The 22,238-nt window shown below is 44.1% G+C and overlaps 1 protein-coding gene across 2 annotated transcripts in view; it reads left to right on the top strand.

Annotated features, from left to right (window-relative positions):
- Positions 1 to 15,595: 15,595 nt before the first annotated feature.
- AMOTL1 (angiomotin like 1) overlaps positions 15,596 to 22,238 on the top strand; it is a 147,470-nt gene continuing 140,827 nt past the window's right edge. The window contains exons 1-3 of one of the 2 annotated variants that reach the window (XM_053923911.2): positions 15,596 to 15,702; positions 16,541 to 16,609; positions 21,948 to 22,025. The gene's annotated coding sequence lies outside the window, so the exon portion shown is untranslated. The remainder of the gene's footprint in view (positions 15,703 to 16,540; positions 16,610 to 21,947; positions 22,026 to 22,238) is intronic. The other variant, XM_024574650.4, reaches the window with a different exon arrangement.

The following is a 22,238-nucleotide window of genomic DNA, read 5'->3' as shown; positions in this document are numbered from 1 at the left end:
TAGGACAGCTTACCACTGTGCCCAGGTCCACCTGGCCAGGGTAAGAAAACATGCCCCAGAATGGCATTTGTGGAAAGTTAAGCCTACTTTGAGTAGAGGACTGTTGTATCTATGAGATGATCTCCCTGCAGGGGCATTGTCAACCCCTTTCAGGCAGTGAAGCGGCAAGCAGAGAGCTGAGCTGGAGGGAGCCCTCCTGAGATGTCAGGTGGGGGTGGCTCTGGGTGGGCGGATGGAAAGGACGAGTCACCCTGCCTCTATTTATGAGAGGACAGTAATATGAGACAGAGGAACATGAGAAATGCCATATGAGGTCACACACATGATGCACTGATTCCAGACACTCTCCCTGACATTTGTCCCTAGGGATTCGCTGACCGTGGAGCCATCTCACGAATGAGTGGTGCTCTCCCACAGAGCCTGGATGGATGTGTGGGAGGCCGGGAGGGCAATTCCAGCTTTGAAGTCCAGCCTCACTGCTTACTTGCTGTGTGACACTAACCTTAACATCTCCGAGTTCCAACTTCCATCCTGTAAAACAAGTATTATGGAACTTGCCCTACCGAACTCATGGAATTTTTCTGAGGGGCACAAAACCCTTGAACTTGGGTGAAAGCATTTGGTAAACTGCAAAGCCGCGGTTCGGTCCGTAGACCAGCTCCCTTGCTACAGACCATTTGTTACTAATTCCACAGAGGAGCTTGTGTCAGAACGTAAACCAGTGGTCACTAAACACACAGTTTAGTCCAGAGGACAGTCTGTTTATAACTAGCCTTCCTTGTTGAAGGAAGCAGTGCTGGGGCAAGTTCCATATCTCCATGTGGATCTGCACTTGGAGTAGCACAGCTGTAAACACTATATGTGTAGGCATCTCTCATCTCAAATGCCCTTGCCCCAGCTACGCTAGTCTCCCCTAGCCCCAGCAGCCTACCCACCTGCAGATCAACACCTCTCACACAGATCCCTGCAGGAGAGCCAGTCTCTGCCTCCCTAGGCCTCCACTGCATGGCAATTAGTAATGCACCATCTGTCCTGCAACTAGTCTGTGACATTTTTTAGGTCATATTTATCTCTGTGCCCAGATACTGGCACATAAGAGATGCTCAGTACGTACTTCTTGAATGAAATAAAGTTTAAAAAATGTGAGGTGTTGCTACCTCTCTGCCTCTTTCTTGGGTGGGTGCCATGAAGTCTGTGAAAGAGTAGGAACAACCTCCAGGTGTGTTGGTTGAGATGCAGTTCTGCCTGGAGGCTGGGAAATAAATGAGGCAATGATCCTTTGAGACTGAAAGATTATATGGAGATTTATTCAATCAACACACAACTATTAGTCACCTGCCATGTGCCAGGCATGGTGTAGAGCATTGGGGATATAACTATGAACTAAATGCAGTAGCTGCTCTCCAGAACCTGCAACACATAGTCTACATGTCAGTATTAGCTCAGAAGGTGGAGTGAGGCCTGTCTCTGATGCCCTGAGGCCCACCATTGGTGTGCCTGCCCCTTCATATTGGGCCAGCTGACTTCTTTGTTGGCTGGGTGTTGATAATATGAAATTAATCCTGAGTCTTGCTTACTGAAGAATGCCTCAGGGTGAGGAAGTACTCAGGGTGAGGAAGTACTCAGGGTGAAGAATGTACTCAGGGTGAGTACCTGCAGGTAAGGAAGAGAACTGTTATTTAGAAGGCAAAAGGGAGAGATAAGTGCCCAGGAAGAGCAAAAAGAGGGTGAGGGGGGACCGAGAAGGTGGAAGGGGATGGACAAAGGAAGGCTAAGCCTAATTTCCTCAGTCCATAGCACCTTTTCCCTTGATCTACCTGGCTATCCCTTGTCCTATGTCTAGATGCAGCCCCTACACTTATCGGTCCTTCCTCCGTAGGGCCGCCTCCCTCTGCACAGTTCACATCATTATGGCACTTACCAAACTCCTTTGTAATTATTTGTTTATATATCTCTTTCTCCTCCTAGGCTGTGAGCTCCATGAGGCACAGGCCAATTTCATTTTTTTAATTATCTTTTTGTCTAGAATGTTTATTTCTTGAATAAATGAATAATTATCTCCACTTATACAACAGAAGACCCAGGTTCAGAAGTGTGTCTTGCCTTATGTCAGAGGCAGAGGCAGAACACAAGCCAGACCTTCTGACTCCAGCCCAGGGCTCCTTTCCTGAGGCCCAGCCACACACAGCAGGGTGGCCCTGAGGACTATAATTAGAAAACCACTACTCTAGATCAACTTTCCTGTTCTGAGAAGTAGAAACTGAGGCCTAAAAGGGTAGGGTGACCCAGGATTTGAGAGTTTGAAAATAATGGCAAAGGAGAAGGCTGCATTAAGTTCTCTGATGTCCAGGTCAGTAAATCTGGAGGTCATTCTTGATGCCTCCTTCCCCTTGTGAGTCATTCCATATTCAATTATCACTAAATCCAATGGATTTAGCCTCTTTAACATCTTTCATTTTCATGGCCATTGTCACTGATTTCATTCAGGCCCTCAGCAGCCCTTTAACTACTCATCCGCCACAGTGATGAGCCTTACTGTTGAGCTTCCATACCACAGCCAGAGTGCTCTCTCTAGGAGGGAAACCCAATCATGCCCCTTCCCTCACTGAAACCTTCCCATGGTTCCCAGTGTCCCAGGGATAACTCTAAAGCTTTAACTTGGTGTCTTTTTCATCTGACTCCTCACATCCCCAGCTCCTTCTCACTATTGAATTCACACACTCAGGCAGTTTCCCAGGTTGCCTTCCTTATGTCCAACTCCAGCCTGTCAAACCCTCTCACTCAGCTCTGCAGTCCCCAGTTTTAGTCCTGAGGCCTTGAAACTAGATCTTTCTCTAACCAGTCCTTTTGGGTTGATAAACTTGCTACACATCTGTTTGGCTTTGGCTATCACTTCAGACTTACCCCGATGCCTCTAACGACCTCTGTGGGTGGGTCCAACGACCTCCCCACCCTTGCCTGCATCCCTACCCCACTCTGCAAGCTGCTCTGGCCTCTGAGTTGCCAGTCTGGATCTGATCATTGCAGCTTCCACATGACTGGAAGGGCTATCAGAGTGAATGAGTCAGTGAATGCAGTAATGAATGAGTAAGTTTCCACACTCTCTCTCCTTCTCCCAGTTCAGACACCGTCATCCTATGCTGTGGTTTTAGATGTGTACTGCTACAGCTCTCCTTCTTCCAGGCCTAATCTCCCTAAATCAGCCATTCTTCGAAATAATCTCAGCCTTCCTTTCTCTATTCCCAAATCAAAATTTCCCTCCCCATTGAGGTGGCTGATATAGGGAAAGGGTGCAGTCATGGGCCTCAAGAGGCATGGGATTTAGTCCCAGCCTTGTTCCCTAATTCCTATGTAGCTCATCAGCAAACTGTTCTCCTTCCCAAACTGTGAGGCTAAGATCATAAATGTAACAAATTGCCCGTTGTGTAAAAGCACAAGGCCCAGAGAAAGGGGATGCATTTCAGAGGAACGCTTTCTTCTACCTGATGCTCCAGGCCTGCCTGGCTTACTGAATTGAAGACCACCAACCCAATGCTTCTTTTCTGCTTTCCCAATTTTCATACCAAAACTAGGATTGGTAAAGTAGCTCTCCCAGTGAGAACTGCTGATAGAGCAAGTTCTAGCAACAGGCTGTCCTAGGCTTCCACTACGGCGCTTTGCCTTGTTTTATCTTTTTTAAAAATATATATATATCTTATTGAATATGCTATTACAGTCGTCCTAATTATTTCCCTTTGGCCCTCTCCACCCAGTACCCCCATTTCCTCCAGCAATCCCCTCCCTTTAGTTCATGTCCATGGATTATGCATATAAGTTTTTTGGCTTCTCCATTTCCTATACTGTTCTTAACATCCCCCCGTCAAATTTTGTACCTACCAGTTATGCTTCTTAATCCCCGGACCTTTTCCCTCACTCTTTGCCTTCCTCCTCCCAGATAATAACCCTCCAAATGATCTCCATTTCTATGATTCTGTTCCTGATTTTGCTTGTTTGCTTAGTTTGTTATTTGGATTCGATTATATTTTTAAGATTGATTTATTTATTTTTAGACAGAGGGAAAGGGAGGGAGAAAAAGAGGGAGAGAAGCATCAATGTGTGGTTGCTCTTGCACGCCCCTAACTGGGGATCTGGCCCCGACTGGGAATGGAACCGGTGACCCCCTGCTTCTCAGGCCGGTGCTCAATCCACTGAGCCACACCAGCCAGGGCATGGATTCAATTATTGATGGTTGTGAATTTATTGACATTTTAATGTTCATCATTTTGATCTTCTTTTCTTATATAAGTCCCATTAGTATTTCATATAATAATCGCTTGGTAATGATGAACTCCTTTAGTTTTACCTTGTCTGGGAAGCACTCTGTCTGCCCTTCCATTCTAAATGATAGCTTTGCTGGATAGGGTAATGTAGGTTGTAGGCTCTTGCTCTTCATTGTTTGAATACTTCTTGCCAGTCCCTTCTAGCCTGCAAAGTTTCTTTTGAGATATCAGGTGACAGTCTTATGGGAACTCCTTTGTAGGTAACTATTTGTTTTTCTCTTGCTGCTTTTAAGATTATTTTTAACCTTTGGCATTTTAATTATGATGTGTCTTGGTGTGAGTCTCTTTGGGTCCATCTTGTTTGGGACTCTCTGTGCTTCCTGGACTTGTGTGTCTATTTCCTCTACCAAATTAGGAAAGTTTTCTTTCATAATTTTTTCAAAAAAGTTTTCAATATCTTGCTCTTCCTCTTTCCTTTTGGCACCTTTATGATTTGGATGTTGGTAAATTTAAAGATGTCCTAGAATTTCTTAAGCCCATCCTTGTTTTTTTGGATTCTTTTTTCTTCCTGCTGTCCTGATTGAATACTTTTCCTTCCTTGTGTTCCAAATTGTTGATTTGATTCTTGGCTTCATCCCCTCCCCTGTTGGTTCCCTGTAGATTTTTTTGTAATTTCACTTAATGTAACTTTCATTTCTGCCCGGGGTCTTTTTCATACTGTTGAAGTGCCCAATGAGTTCCTGGAGCATCCTGATAACCAGTGTTTTGAATTCTGCATCTGATATGTTGCTTATCTCCATTTAATTTAGTTCTTTTTCTGGAGTTTTCTTCTGTGCTTTCCTTTGGGCCATATTTCTTTGTCTCCTCATTTTGGCAGCCTCCCTGTGTTCATTTTTGTGTATTAGGTAGAGCTGTTTTGACTCCCTGTCTTAGTAGGTGGCCCATCTGGATAAATGTGGTTTCTTTAAATCCTTGGTTGTAGGACTTCCACACAGCTCAATTTTCTGACAATTCTGGGTGGTAATTGTTTTGTGGTCTAGTTGTATTTTTTTGTATAGTTGTGTCAGAGGCAAGGCATGTTTACATGCACCTCCATCTTGACTGGGAGTCTACCTTCTTTTATCTGAAGTGATCTTCATAACATCTTTCTGAGTCAGGCAGAGCGTGTGTTATAATATCACCATTATATAACTAAGGAAATCAAGCTAAAAAAGTTGGAAGTACTTGCTCATGATCACAGAACTAAGTGGCAGAACCAGCAGGATTCCATGCTAGGTTTCTTTAACCGAAAACTGTATTGCTGCCCTTTGTAGACAAGGTACTGTAATTGACCAGAGTCCTCACTCCTTTCATTTCTTCCCTTTCTTCCTTCCATTTACTGGAATTCTGGGAACACAAAGAGACAGGCTCAGGGGCATAGGACTTAATCCAAGGTGATGTGAGCTGTCTTTGATAGAGACACAGACTTCACAAAGTAAAAACTTGTGCAGGGTAAGAAGGATGGGCAGGTACCCACTTCCAGTCTTCTCTGTTGGGGTCATTTTTCAAGAGCGGCTTCTTGGCATTGCATTAGAATATGACTGGCATTCCTCTATTAGGCTGACTGGGAGGGGTCTAGACGTATTTCAGCAGCTGTGGGTGAAGATTCTTGGCCCTCCAACCTGCAGAAGAGACTGTGACCAGCTTGTCCAGACAGATTCAGGCAGGCCCCAGACAGCTCCTAAAATGAGTCCTAGGTACCCAGGGGATGGCTCAGAAGTTGTCCTTTTCCAAGGAATCACCCACAGCACCATCTCTCAGCCCAGCTTCCTCCTACACACTCAACTCCCTGTAGCCCTTGAGAATCCCCCTACCTAGCTTATCCCCTTGGCTAGGAGTCCCTTAGACTTTGTGAGCCCATATGCCCCACATTCATTTCCATTTGATTCTAAATGGGTCCAATGATGGTGACACTAGCCCTGGAGCAGCCACTCACCAGTTTTACTTCACACTCTAGCCTCAGTTTCCATAGCTGTGAACTAAAGGGAATGATAAATCTGCCCTGCCCATCTCTCAGGCCTGTTGTAAAGATGAAATAAGGTCATCTAAGTTAAAGTGTTTGACAAGTTATGAGCTGTGATTATGCTGATGATTGTCGGTATTATGTTCACTGATCAGTTTGGGCCCAGAGACCCAGGGAACAAATCCAGGTGGAGTCTGGAGATGATTTGCCAGAAATAAGCCACAAGGGTTATGGGGATGAACTGATCAGAATGTCCCAGATTGCCATTTTTGAGAGAACGAAAAGGGGTCTGCTGTATTCACAGTGGGGTGTGCAACATAGCATTTCCTTGTGCTCTTTCTGGAGGGAGAGAGACGTAATGAAGCTCTGCTGTCGTTAGTTCCCTGCCCACCCCATGCTGCTGAGTACAGCTCCTGCTCCTGAGAACAGCCCCGGCACTTCCCGCTGACACTAATTGGTTCTCAACACAAGTTGGGCTGTTCAGCAGAAGTACTAAATGGCTGGGGAGAGCTCCTATTTCTGAGCCTACCACAAATTGGAGAGGCTAAGAACCCAGCCCCTATGTCCTTGGAGTTCTACTCCCAGAGCTGGACCCACCTGATCCATTAGAACAGGTTCCATCTGTACACAACATACAAGGTTCCCAGTGTAAGAAGACCTAGAAATGCCAACTAATCCATAGTCTGTGGGGCCAGTTTATGAATCACACCAAACTGGGTGGATTTCAGAACCAATTCAAGCAGCCTTATGTTCAAATCTAAGCACAATCTCCTGGAAAAGGTTAATATTAAGAGTTAAGTTTCTAGGGTAAGATACACTTGGATTCAAATTCTCAGTCATCTGGCCAGCATGTTAGGTCACCCATTTGCAAACTGGGAGGATCTAAAACAGTTGTCTTATTTGCCAAATAGCAAAAAAGAACAGTGATAACCTCTTTGGATTATTGTGAGGAATGAATGGATATGGAGGTGACTGACGAGTAGTCAGTAGTCAACAAATTCTTGTGGTTCTGAATTTCTTGACCTTAGATGCTTTCACTCTAGAATGTAGATAAGGTACAAGATTATAATTGTTTGTCATAAGACAATTACTTCAGTTGCCCAAGCTAGAAACCTATGTATCATCCTTGACTCCTCCTTCATCCTCATTCACTGAGGCCAATCAGCCAGGTCTGACTGCCAAATATCTTTCATCTATGTTCCCTTTTGAGCCCTCTTTATCAATCCAAGAAATTATGATATGCCCCCTATATTGTAATTTTAGCCTCTTCATTGATCAGTTTATTCATCAAAGTCATGCGCACAATTAGACAGTTAGAGCTCATCATATGAGACAACCAGTGTTCCCAGAAGAAACAAAATGATGGACTTGTAGGCAGCATGGCCCTGGGTCACTGTACCATTTAAAGAAGGCTGCTGAAATTTCTAACATGACTTGAGGATCCCCTTAACTCCTAGTATAATGGCTCTCTCTCCAGTTTTCCTTTTTGATTCTCCCCCACATGGTACTTTGCATGCTCATCAAACAGAATTACTTGCTGTCTGCTGGACAAACCATGCTTTATGTCTCTCTTTGCATGTACTGTTCCCTCTGCTCTTTAATTTTTCTTTCATTGAAATATAATTGATATACAACACTGTATAAGTTTAAGGTATACAGCATAATGATTTGGCTTACATATATTGTGATGTAATTACCACAATAACTTCACTTAAAATCCATCATCTCTTCCCCTGGATGGTGTGGCTCAGTGGATTGAGTGCTGGCCTGTGAACCAAAAGGTTGCCAGTCGGATCCCTAGTCAGGGTATATGCTTGGGTTTGGGCCAGATTCCCAGTTGGGAGTGTGTGAGAGGCAACAGATGCATGTATCTCTCACACATTGATATTTCTCTCCCTCTCTTTCTCCTTCCTTTCCCCTCTCTCTAAAAAGTAAATAAATAAAATCTTTTAAAAAGTCCATTATCTTATACAGGTACAAAAAATGTTTGTTTTTTTTTTTTTTTTGCCTGTAACGAGAACTATTAGGATCTATTCTCACAACTGCTTTTACTGCCTTTCAGCTTCTTCACCCGGGAAAATCCTACTTGTCATTTGGACTCGGCTGAGATTTTTACTTCCCCTTGGAAGCCCCTCTGGCTTTACCTACCCCCCCAACCTCAAAGATAGAGTAGGTTCTCCTTCCCCAAGTTCCCAGGACATCTTTTAATTCTTTCATAGTGCTTGTAACTCAGTGACCATCAACTTCTTTGCTTATTGGTTTTCCCCTGTAGATGGTGAGCCCCTTGAGGACAAGAATACATCTTAATGCCTCTTCGCATACTGCACTCAGAGTGGTGCCTAGCCCAGGGACAGGTGCTGCTAGCCATGTCTCATGATATCACTGATCTTGGGGAAGAACGTATCAGTTCTAGAATTCCCTCACAGGGCTGCCTTCTTGAGCTGCTTTACAGCCTCTGCCTATTTTTGTAACCACAGGTCAGTGGACAACGGTGATCTAGTGTCAGTTGACAGCCCAGAATACTTCTCCAAGGCAGTCCAATCAGATTGGACTGACTTGAGGCTGCAATTCAGTCTTTGTATTCCTAAGTCTATTTTGAATTTACCCATATTTCTGGGGCATGGCTCTGGAAATGGTAAAGTTCCCTTCTCCTTGACATGGTGAGGTTGGTGAAGTCTGCTCAGCCTCTTATCAGTCACTTTCCCCTTGGCTGCTCAGCGAGACTCCTCACACAGACAAATGCCTTGAGAAGAGAAGCATCTCCCACAGCCACTTTCGCTTTCCTGTGCTCCTCTTTCTCTTGATCCCTTTATTCTCAGCTCCCCCGTCTCTCATCCTAAAAGGACTGAGCTGGCAAATTCCTTGAGGGAAAAGCGACATCAAATGTCAGGCTTACCTCAAGGAGTTTCCTCTTTGCTCAGAGATCCTGGCCCCTCAAGCCCTGGTTTCCATGGTAGCACTCTGATGCCTTCTCCACTTTTTGAGTCTAGCTTTTGTGTTGTGTTTTTTTGTGTGTTTGTCAGTGGGAGGTTTGGCCTGTTGCAAAATAATCTCATGCACCTGACACTGATGAAAGTAAAGTCAGTTGTTTCTCCTTAAAAAAAAGGTTCAGTTCTGGGCAGGTAGCTCAGTTGGTTAGATCATGGTCCTGATATGTCAAGGCTATGGGTTCAGTCCCTGGTCAGGGCACATACAAGAATCAACCAATGAAGGCATAAATAAATGGGAAAACAAATTGATGTTTTTCTCTCTCCCCTTTCCTCTCTCTTTCTAAAATCAATAATAAAAAATAAGAAATAAAAACATTCCACTCAAAGGCAGTTTTCATCTAAAGAAATTCTGGGTGAGCTTTAAGATGATAAAAATTTATCTGAATTGTTGTATAATAATAAAAGTTCATTATGAATCAAATTCAACTATATGCACTTGGGGTCAGAGAGAGGAAACAACCATTTAAATATCATGGGCAATCCTCCTTCATAAACCATCTCACTTAATAGGGTGTTTTCCAGAAGGAATGTGAGATGGGACACATGAACCTCGTGTTCCCTCAGCAGGTCCAGCGCAAGCTTCTTGCTGTACTGAATGTGATTTCAGAACAAAAGAGAGTATCGTGTTTGTCTGTCTAAAAGCCAGCTACCTCAGCTGAATAAATGGCGGTTTACTTCTGAACAGGTTGCCACTGTCATGTTGGACTTTGAAAAGTAGTATTTCAGTCTCCAAAATGACGCCTTTAGAAGAGATTTCCTATGCTATTTTAAATTCTATGCAATTTTCACCTTGCCTGCTAACTCTCAAGGTCTATCTCTGTGTCAAGTTTAACTCAACCCATGGGGCACCCATTTTCTGCTCTAATTAACTCACAAGCCCAGTGCTGAGGAAAACAGCCTTTATGGGAGAGGAGTCACAGCGCCCTTCTAGAAGTTTGTGAGGTGGGGGTCACCATCAGGAATACAAAAGGATAAAACTCTCGAGGCACTTCCTGTTCCCACTTCAATGTGGAGTCTGGAACTGATAAAAAAGCCACTGAGAGATACCATAATCTTTAATTCCCACATTTATCTTTTTGATATCTTCAGCATCTTTTCCTCAGGAGATCAAAGTGAAAAGGGCTTCTCTGGATGGAAGGAGAACCTCGAGGGGTGGGAAGTCACAGCGCTGAGGGTCTGGGACCCACTGCAGGAGTTAGGGAGGGCGGGGAAGGGAGCCTCAGCAGAAAGCCTGGGCTTCAGCAAGTTTTTCCTTAAGATTTGTGGACATATAGTATGAATGTATAAACATTTACTTAAAAAATAATGCCTGGTAAGCTGTTTCAGGTGAAAGTGAGACCCTTATGCTTGATGCAAGATGAGAAATTTGCTTTTCTCTAAGAGGAAGGTGGGGGAATAATGAGGGAAATGGGAGAACACAGGGAGAGGAGACAGGAAGAGAGCCAGCAAGGCAGAGGGGCTAGGACCAGGTGAGTAGGAGATTCCATGCTCCTCCATGCTCTTCCATGCTGGGGATACTGAAGGAGCTTTAAGGATCATGTTTTAGAACATTCCCTTTAAAGCCCTATTGTTAGTTTGCTGGGCCTGCCACAGCAAACTACCACAGTCCGGGTGCCTCAAACAACAGAAGTGTGTTGTCTCACAGTTCTGGAGGCTGGAAGTCTGAGACTAAAGTATCAGTAGGGTCGGTTCCTCCTGAGGGCTGTGAGGAAGATTCTGCCATCTCCCCAGCTCCTGGTAATTTGCTGAAAATCTTTGGCACTCCTTAGCTTGCAGAAGCATCACCCTAATCTCTACCTTCATGTTCACATGAAATTCTTGAGTGTGGGTCTGCCTGCAAACTTCCCCTTTTTATAGGACGTCAGTCATTAGATTAGAGCCCACCCTAATGATCTCATTTTAACTTGATATCCTCTGTAAGAACCTATCTCCAAGTGAGATCTATTATGAGGTACCCGGGGGGTTAGGACTCAGCATCTTTTCTGGGGGGTGTGAGAGTGGAGACACAATTCAGCCCTTAACAGTCTTCTTCTTCCCCCTCACCGAATCACCAGTAGAGCCTGGGTTGTAACAGAAGCCCCACACCAGGGCCATGTGCAGCCAGAGACAGCACGGGCACAGGCAGGGCTTGCGGGAGGGGGCCGTTGGCTCGCAGCAAGCCTGAGGAAGGCTTCTCCTGAGCACTGGCCACCCACTCTGGGGCGCTACAGACAACTCCTCAGAAAATCCAGTTGAAATCACATGTCAATGTTTTACTCCAATCTTGCTGCAAATTAAAAGGCCTCCACAAGGCCAATTCAAAGATTCGCTCCTGGTAGGGGCATTTTGTAGGAAAAGAGAATGATTAGATCATTATTAGGATAAGATACCAAAAGAAAAGAAAAAAGATTGTTTGGTTTAACAACTGACTAAACACAAAGACAACTGACTGACTGACAGTAGGTAGGGGGTTGGGTGATTAGATTCCCAGAACAAAGCTTGATTCATTGAACTGATCAGAAAATTGATTAAGTTAAGCATTTTAGTATGGATGCTCATCTCTTCTCAGAAGTAGATTTAGAATTACATCAATCAAAAAGGTTTGGTCTAGACCAGATTGACAATGTTTTTTCCCTTATAAAGTTTCTCACCTAACAAACCCAGGGGTGAACCCCCCGGGCCGCACTCCCAGGACCCCACGTCCCATGGCACTGGTTTCACAGGCACGTCACGGCCTTTGCGCTCAGAGTCCATCCACTCCACACACACACACACACACCCCCCGCCCCCACCGCTGGCTTAATCCAGCCTGTCCTCACACTCCAAGAGTTGGGAGTTATCCCCTCTTACAAAATTCAGACTCCTTCTCGAGGTCCTGTGCACTCCTGCCTCTGTCTCTTCTCTCCCCTCAGTCTGTCTCCTGTAACCGAAACACAGGTCGGGCTTCTACATAAGCCAATACTGGCAAGCGGTTTGTCTGCAGATGCTGGCCACCTGGAAGATGGGGGACTCACGTTACAAAGCCCATCTCCACCTCTCATTGGAGGCAGAGGTGTTTAGAAGGAGGGGGAGGGGAGCCAAACGAAGAGATCAAGGGAAGGGTTGGAAAGTTCTCTACGTGCAGACAGGCACAGTCCATTCTGATAAGGACAGTGACAGTCCGATAAGGCAAGTGACAGTCTGGTGTGTGTCATCCCCGTTCAGTCATCCTGGAATTCACATCATCCTGGCTCCATGAGGAAGGTCAGGAAATCTCCCAAAGCTGGGATGCCTGAAGGTTGAGGTCTTTTTTTTGAAGTTAGTCCTTAGGATTCTTATGCAAACATGCTACATGTAGAAGCTACATCTTATACATCTACAAGCTACATGTCAGTCAGAGTCAGCACTTACAGAAACACTGTCAAAAGAGTGCTGGGGTGGGTTACAGTTTCCCAGTGTTACAATTTTCCACTCTTACGCTTCCGACTCAACGTCCTCCATCCGCACTGGCCACCCTTTTGCCCTTCATATATGTTAAGCTCTTTGAAGTCTTTGCACGTGCTATTACCTCTGCCTGGAGTGTTCATCCACAGTGCTCACCCCTCACCATTCAGACTCAGTCCCAATGATACCTCCTCACAGAAGCTTTTCCTATCCAAATGCCCCTCCGTCCTTTCATTCTGCTAACTTCACCCATCACCCGATTTATTTTATTTTTTCCTCTTGTCTGTGTCTCCTACCAGATTGTTAGATGCATATTGGGTGTCAACATAAGAAATATCCAAACCTGTAGAGAATTTTTATGAATTTATTTGAGCCAAACAGACAATTGCTGGGAAGCAAAGGTATCAATGGATTATGAAAATACTCTGGAAAATGGCAGCTTTGCACCTTATTTTATACATTAGAATCAAAGGAGAAGACATAAGGGAGTTACATGAAATCCACTGGTGACAGGTTAGGGAAGTGAGAGAAAGCAAAGTGGGAAATCTCTGAGCTTGGGTAAAAGGTAAACTGAAGAGACACATACTTCTTTCACACTGGTGGTTCCAGGAGAGTTACAGTTAACATTTACAGCACATAGAGATGGTATGTGGGAGAACTGGATAACAGTGAGAGGTTCTGTGGTCTCCTGCTCTGGTGGGAGATTGTGCCCTGAAGGGTTTGGCAAAAGTGCATTATTCTGACACTGCAAAGGTATGTTATCTGTTATCATAGACGGAAAAAAAAAAAAAAGACAATAGACAGGCTCAGTTAAGGCAAAGACTGACCTTTGTCAAGGAAGATACCGGGCAAGAACATGACTATGCACCATGGCTCTCCTTTAGTTAGGAAATTTTAATTTCCGACTATCCTATGTGTTTTCTTCTGGTCTCTGAGTAAGTGAGGCCACCACGCAGCCTCCCCTGCACTTGTCAGGTTAAGTAAGTGGTCCCTTTTTCATCCACATGGGATAGAAAATTGTTTACTACAGTATCCAAGTGTCTGGCCCATAAAATACATGCCCAGTAAATTGTTGGTGAGTGTTTAATAAATATGTTAGTGAATGTTCAATAAATGTACGGAGAAACTGTGGAGTAGCTGAGAAATTTGCATAAGATCACACAGCATTAGGTGTTGGAATGGGGAAACTAGTTTGACTCACTCTACAGCCCCTACTCTTTTCACTGTTTCTCTCTGTCTTATTTATGTCTGTAGGTGCTAATTTCCCTCTACCTAGGGGCCAAAAGTCTTCTCTGATGTTGTGGATCTCTGGACGGGCTTGTGATGCCCAATTTGCTCTGAGCTGGTTGCCCTCCTCTTGAAAGCACAAGATACTCACAGGGCGTCCTGCCCACCATAGAAACCTTTCATTCCACCCTCAGGCAACAAACAGTTATTCAAACCCTACTCTGGGCCAGGCTGTGCTGGGAGCGGCCGTGTCATCCCCGCTTCTCTCAAGGAGGGCTTTCTGTCACTGCACTGCTCCATCTCATTTCCTCTCAGTTTCTCTAAAAGACAAATAAAGCAATAACCTCTTCTATCTTTTCCCTTCATTAGCCTCTTCCCTTCAGGGTCTCAGGCCCAGGCCCCTGCTCACACCTGCCTGGTCCTGTCCCTGGGACAGATGCTAGCTGACAGCCCATCCCAGCTTAGTACAAGTATTAGCATATCAAAAACTGATTTACCTTGTTATTACTCCCACTCAGCACAGCACCTGAGGCTCAAACCCAAAGATTCTGAGGCTTAGTGTTTCATGTTTTATGTTTCCACGTAAGGTGTCTGACATGACACAGACACAAAAACCCTGCGGCAAAATCTCCTCAACTTTTCTTTGTAAACTCCACCCCAGATGCAAAGGGGGCAGGCTGGCCTTGCCTGGCCTTGCCTGTGTGGAGAGCAGCCCTGAACTAATATGGCGTCGGTCCTGCCGACCAAGAAGCCATGGTTAAAGCATGAGTAGTAGAGTCTGGGTCAAGAAGGACACTACCGAAGTCGTGCCAGACCCATCTGGCAGGGGAGTGTTCAAGATGCCTGCACATGTGACTGAATAGTCACACCTGTGGAGGTGGAGTGCCCCAGGATAAGCCCACTGGGCCATCCCCAACGACTTATCAAGGGTCTCAGAGAGTGGAGTACACTACCCTCCAGAGTATAAGACGTGGAGACCTCAGACTGCTGCCGAGACAGCTGAGCTGCACACACCAGAGTGCTGCCCTATGCAGTGCTCACCTCCTGGCTGCTGTGCTGCCAGAGGCTCTGCCCTTCTGGACCAAGAACTCTGTCTGCTCCACTGCCCGTCGGTTCTGCTAGATTCTGCCTTGCAAGATCCTGACGGCTCCCCTGCCTTCCCTGCTGTCTCCAGGGACCGCTGACTGAGACTCTAGGACTTGAGTTTGTTTTCCCCCAGTGACTGCTGTGTGTTATGTTCCTCCCAGATTGTTAGAGTGTGGGTAGGATTTTAATGTATATTGTTCTACCGTAAGTGAATTTGCATTTAATAAAAGCTAAGTGAATAGCATAGTTACCTCATGTAACTCTTGTTTATTCCTTGGTGCTGGGTTGCTCCATGGGCAGCCCACGGAACAGTCACCCGGCTGACTTATAGGAAAGGCTATAATGCGACCCCTTCTTCAGGACCCGGTTGGGGGCGGCCTCCGAGCATGCTGGAGACAGCCTGCTCTCAGATGTTAGTTCAGGACAAATCTAAAATTAGCCCCACCCCCTCCTGGAGCTAAAACTTAGCTGGGGCTGCGGCAACAGGGGGCCAGTTACTTTTAGAAACTGGCCCAGTGGGGCTTAGAGCTGAGCAACAGAAACAGGTGATGGAAACTGGGCCCAGAACCTTCAAGGCAGGAAAGAAGAGCCAGATCAAGTTCAGAAGCTAAGATCAGAATGTCAGATCGAGGGACCAGGGCAGCAAATCCAGGCTGATATCACGGTCATGGACAGATCAAGGAGAACAAGCACAAAACCAAGCTGGAGCGGCCCATAGCTCTTCCTGCAAGCTAAGGTAGGGTGGGAACGGGGGGCGCAGAGAGGGCAGCGAGAGGGTGCTTATTAGATACACACTGTGTGCCAGTGTCTTTGTGTGTCATTGTGTCTCAGTGGTAGGTCCTGTTATTTTGCCTCTTTTACTGTCAACTAAATGGAATATCAGAGATGTCCAGTAACTGAGCCAGTGTCACACAACCAGTAAATGGCAAAGCAGAGATTCAAACCATAGCCTGTTTATCATAACACCTGACACTTTGCTCTGTGCTGCCTTCACCAACAGCAGGAGGGGAGGTTTCAAATCCACCCACAGCCCAGGAGGATGGGCCATCGAGTTGCCTCACTGACATTCCTCACCCTGGGTCATATCCTAATTTCCTGGGGCACTTTGACAAAAATACCAGTGCTCCAACGTCATCACCCAGAGGTTCTAAGTTAACTGTTTTGGGGCAGGGCCTAAGAAAAGGTATTTTACAATATCCTGAGAGTTTCTGTTGTGCCACCTGGGTGAAAAACTAGGCTCAGTGCTTTGTTGCTGATGGATTCCCCTGGGACAAGCTGGAGAAATAGGTGCTGATAGATGTTCATGCCCAACTCACTTGGGTTCCACGCCAGCCAGGCTGATCACCTGGTCACCTGGTCACAATTCGGCAGCAATTCTCTGGTCAAGGGTGGTCTTCTCAAATTCTGCAGTCAGGTATAGGATTAAAAAACAGCATTAAAACCACAAAGAGAGAGCAGAGGCCAGGAACCCGGGGACTCAATAAAGCAAAAATTTTTCAAAAAAGGGAGGGGTAGAATCAGCATCATCTCTCATTCTAACGTGTCATTCTGTGCCCCTCTCTCCAACCTGATAGAGGAAACCTTTCTGGAGAGAGGAGACCCAATGCAATCGGCAGGGCTCCGCCCAGGAGCAAGCAGTCCAGGTGAGCTGCCTCTAATTGCTCTCAGGTGCGTCCATCCTGGGACACTTAACTTGCAGCTGCTACGCAGATGAGCACTTGACTATGCATGTTTGGTGTTTTTTTTGACTTCTGTTTTATATGTAATTACTTCAAATTCTATCTCCTCCGAGTTCTCCTGGAGCGCAAGGGCTATGTCACGTAGGGAACCGAAAATGACATCAGAGAAATGTTATAGTCCTGCCTGGGACATCTTCTAGGTCCTCTGGACTGCATACAGTTGACCCTTCCGCAACTTGGTTGTTAGGGGCGCCTACCCCACACAGAGGAAAATCCACATGTAATTTTTTTCTTTTTTATTGAATTTATTGGGGTGACAATGGTTAATAAAATTATATAGATTCTGAGTGTAACTTTTGACTCTATCGTGGGCCTTTTGCATCAGCAGATTCAACCAACCGTGGGCTCTAAAGAGTATTTTTGATATGCGGCTGGGAATGTGAAAATAATGTTTTGATTCAAGGTTGGGAATCTGAAGTTGGAAAACTGTGGCTGAGAATATGAAAATACTGTTTTCCATCCACGGTTGGTTGAATCTGTGGATATGAAACCCGTGGGTAAGAAAGCGCTGGGTGTATTTCTTGAAAAAAAGGATCTGTGTGAAAGGGGACCAGAGCAGTTCAAACCCATGTCGTTCAAGGGTCAGCTGTACTGCCATCCCCTTGGGAATTTAAAAAAATACTAATGCCTGAGTCTCAGTCCCTGAGAATGTGACTTAGTTGGCCTCGGGTGTGGCATGAACATCACAACTTTTCAAAGCTGTGCAGATAATTCCAATATGCACCCCAGGTTGGAAATAAAAATGTGAAGACTAACAAAAAGGTATGTGAAAAAATTGCAATAATGCTGATATCTGAGAGGTAAAAAGTGGGGTGATTTGATTTATTTTTGCTAATCTGTGTTCTATTTGTTTCTCTACATTGGTTATGTAATTTTAAATCATTACTCTAGAACAAAAATTTAACTGGATCAGGTACTCCTAAATTGTCTGCTTTTTCAGGGGTCAATCACCGATGATAACCTGTAGCAGGTCGGGGTGTGTCCCAACCGGACGGTATTCTCATTCAGTTACCAGATACTTACTGAGAGCCTCCTGTGTTTCACGTGAGAGACACTGGCCACACGAGAGTGAGCGTCACACGCATAATCCCAGCTCCAGTGAAGTTTACATGTAATGGAGAAAATTAACCACTAAACAAGCAAATACAGTACTCTGACTTCAAGGAAATGTTCTAGCAGGCATAAACTGCTTAGTATTAACATTAGTTTTGTAAATACCTATAAAAAATTGCAAATATCTGGCTTATGCTGACCCTCCTGTATCCAAGGCAGACACATGTGATGAAGCAGTATATGCTAAAATAATTGCTTGTTGATTATGTTACCCTTTTCTGTTGAAGCTCACTATTCTTTTCAACATTATCAATCAATCTGAGGTGGTGCTTGAAATGAAGCACTTAACATCCCAGGAAAGCACTGTGAATTATCTCGTCGGAGGCAGGCTACATGACTGAACAGGGGACTGAAGCCCACTGAGATGGCCAGCACGCTCCTGTTGGACCATAGCTCTCACACATAACAGCTATAAACTCTGGACAAAATATGAGAACTGGTTGAAGGTACTGGAGAGAGAACAAAAACCAAAACCAGAGGAGAATGAACCACTGGAAGAACAGACTGGAATGGGTTAAGTTTCCTGTTTTACAACTTTTAGTTTAAGAACAGGGCCCACCCTGTGATGTGCAGAGTAGAGGGGAAACCCTACGCTCTGTGGATAACCTCTGCCTAGAACTCCAGCTGACTCCTGACCCATGTAGGCAAGAAACAGAATCCTGGCTTCAGCTAAAAGAGCTGGACTAAAATTCCAGCTGCTCCAGGGGAGCTGCTGTAGGATTTTGCAGTTTGAGTTCAGCCACTTTAAAGGCCTGAATAAAGAAAAGTCAATACTCACCAGAATTGCATAATAGAATCTAGACTTTCTACAACATATCATTCATAACAACCAGGATACTCTCCAAAATTATTCAACACACAACAAAACAGGAAAACATAACTCTTTTTAAATAGAAGAGACAATCAACAGAAACCAACTGTGAGATGACCTGAATGATGGAATTAGCAAACAAGAATTTTAAATAAGTTATTATATCTATGCTCAAGTATATAAAGGGAAATATGTTCATAATGAATGAAAATATAGAAAATTATGGCAAATAAATATAAATTATAAAAAGAACCAAATTAAACTATAAAAACTAAAAAATAAATAGCTGAAATAAAAATTCAATGGAGGTACTTAGAAGCACAAGGGAGATCAAAGAAGACAAATCAGTGAATTAGTAGATCAGCAGAAATGATCCAAGCTGAGGAACGACATTTAATAAATGTACGGACTTATAGATATTTGTAGTAATACCAAAGGGTAGATATATCTATATCATCTATATTGATTTCTATGCCTATATCTATACATATATATCTCAGAAAAAAGGAAAGAATGCCATAGAGATATATTTAAATAAATAATGGGTGAAAGGTTTATAAATTTGGTAATAGACATATTATAGACACTAAAACCTCAATAAACACCAAGAAAGATTAATATCAAAAACAAACAAAACAAATAAAAATACTCAGGTATATCATAGTCAAAATGCTGAAAACCAATGGCAAAGAGAAAAATCAATGGCAAAGAGGAAATCAACAAACCAGTGCTGAGAGAAATTAAAGATGTAAATAAATGGAGAGAAATACCAAGGTAATCGATTGAAAGACTCAATGTTGTTAAGATGGCAATTACTAAGTTGATGTATGAATTCAGTACAATCCTAATCATAATTCTAGTATGCTTTTAAGTCAAAATTGGCAAGCTGATTCTAAAATTTCTATAGAAATGCAAAAAACTTAGAATATTCAAGAAGTCTCAAAAAAAAAAGAAGTCAAGGCGGTAGACTTACGCCACGTGACTTGCAGGTCCTCCTTAGAGCCACGGTAACCGAGGCAGTGTGGTGTTGACCCAAGCATCAGCAAACAGAGTGAGAGGGCAGAGTAAAGAACTCAGAAATAGACCCACATTTACACATTTATTTTATTTTTGGCAAAGATGTCAAAGCAACGCAACTGGGAAAGGAAAGTCTTTTCAACAAATGATGTTGAAATAACTGCTATACCAAATGTCATCAGAAGGATGTAAAACAACTAAAACTCGGGTACATTGTTGGTAGGAGGGGGAATGATATAAGCACATTTTAAAAAATAATTGTAAATAAATATTGAACTTTGGTTAATAACATTGAAGTATTCGGGGAACCTTTAATATCTGCAACTTACTTGAAACACAATAACAAAAATAAGTCACTGGATGAATAGAGGAATGGACAGAGAATCGATATATAATAAAACAAATATAGTAAAATGTTAATTGAAGAAACTACATGGTAAGTATATGGGTATTCACTGCAAAATTCATTCAATGTATCTCTAACTTTGAAAATTATGTGATAGAATGTTGAGAGCAAAAAGTAATTGAAGATTAGAGTCTAGCTGATGTATAGGGGAACAGGGTAGGCAAAATTTCCGGAAATTGACTTTCTTTGCTCTGTTCTAACATTGGCAATGAACCTGGGGCCTGGGAAAAAGCAAATGGCCAAGTACCTCTTGCATTCCTTAAGACCCACTAACTCATGCTCTCTGCAATTGCCTTGTTTACCAGATGGTGACTCAACACATCTGTTCCAGAAATCTGGAACTGGAAGGGGGCTGTCTGCCACTATTTACTCTCTACCTACGGAGCACCTACTGTGTGTTACTCTCTGTACTGGGCTTTGACAAGACTATAAGGAAGCGAATAAAAATGGCTCCTGCCTTTTTATTGATCTAACCATTGATGAAACTCCACCCCCTTCTACTTCTCTCCTTATTTACACCCTGACCAGAAGACTTGAAAGTCCTTTTACATGCCCTGTTGACAGTTTTTATATCTCTTACTGCAAAACCCCTTCTAATGTTCGACCTGAATACCTCATCTACACAGAAAGAGATATTTCCTTATATTACTTTCACTGCAATGAAGCTTGTCACAAGAAGATCCCAAAGCCTCAAAATGGCTCAGCAAGAAATTGAACACATGCCTACTTACCCAAAGTCCCCTATAGTCTCCTGAAGTAGAGGTGCAAGGGACGGGCACTGGGCTGCTAAGTTCAACCCTCTGCCCCACGTCCAACAGAGGTCACACCATTACCATTCCTTGCTCTGGCACCACAGCCAAAGGTCCTGCCCAAAGCGCAGCCCAAGCACACGGCATGAAGAAGTGCCTGGCCTCCTGGATGGCTTGCCCTGACCTTGAATCCCATGTTACAAAGTTGATTGTTCCAGCCTCACCTTTAATACACAAAAGAGAAAATTCCTTAAACACCTCTTTCCCCAAATCTTCTTGGTGCAATGTGAGCATGTATTTATCTGATATATTAATGTTACAAATAACCTTAATTTGGTTGAGTGGTATCATATTTTTAAACAAAATAAAAATTGGTTGTCTTCACTAGAAAGGCGACCACACTTCCTTTCCACAAAGTGACTCATCCCCTTTGCTTAACTGGATACCTCCCCCTCTGCAAAGTACAGGCTGCCGCCTGTTTGTCACCTTTGTACGCTTACAAATCCACCAGCTCGGAAAACTTCTTAGCAAGCTGATAATTTCCAGTTTCTTAATGCCACTCATGAAATATCTTTGCTTCTTCTCTACCTTCCTTCCTGAAGAATTTTTACCTCTCAGGAATTTAAGTACCATATCTTTCAGATTATAAGATGCACCCCCCCAAATCTGGGAGTAAATGGGGGTGTGTCTTATAGTCCAAATGTAGCTCACCTGGCTCATTGCGGGGGTGGGGGAAGGGGCGGCAGTGGAGTGGGGCTTTTTTTCCTATTTTCCTCCTCTAAAACCTAGGTACGTCTTATAGTCCGAAAAATACGGTACCTGTCTTTCCCTAGAAGCTGTTTTCTGGACAGTTGGATTCTTGGGAGAAAATGATATGACTCGGGGAAATAATGCACAGTTTTTCTCTCCCTGGTGCTGATTAAGGTGATTGGTGTTTCAGGACTTTCCGCAGCTCTTTGAAAACTGGGCTAGTCAGATTCCAGAGATTTACCTCCTGGAGGCTGAGCATGTCTGGGCAGCGGCTGCATAATTTGGATGGAGTCATCACTGATGAGGCAGAGTTGGCTCAGCCAGGGAGCACTCGTTGCTCTCTTCAACCCCACAGCACCCAGCATGAAGTCACCTTTCTTCTTTTAAAATCAACAGATTTTTCCTGTGAGTCCCTGTCGCTTCTATAAGAACTTGGAGTTTTTTCTACTGCCGGTCACGAGGACCTTCTCTCAGGTAAGGAAGCTCTTATTTTGTGGGTTTTCATCCAGGAAAGCTTGATTTGAGGGGAACTTTTTAGGGCATCTCTGGGTAAAGCTGGAGTCAGGTCAAGGGACACTCGATGCCATGAGGAGGTCGGTTGGTTCCCAGGCATCTGGTATCCACCTGTTGGGCCGACAGGCCCTGGGCTGACAGAGCAGAGCCTCACTCAGCTGGGCGAGAAAGTGG

Source organism: Desmodus rotundus, chromosome 5 (genome assembly GCF_022682495.2).
Source record: "Desmodus rotundus isolate HL8 chromosome 5, HLdesRot8A.1, whole genome shotgun sequence".
NCBI classification, from domain to species: Eukaryota; Metazoa; Chordata; class Mammalia; order Chiroptera; family Phyllostomidae; genus Desmodus; species Desmodus rotundus.
This window is presented reverse-complemented; position numbering and strand designations above follow the sequence as displayed.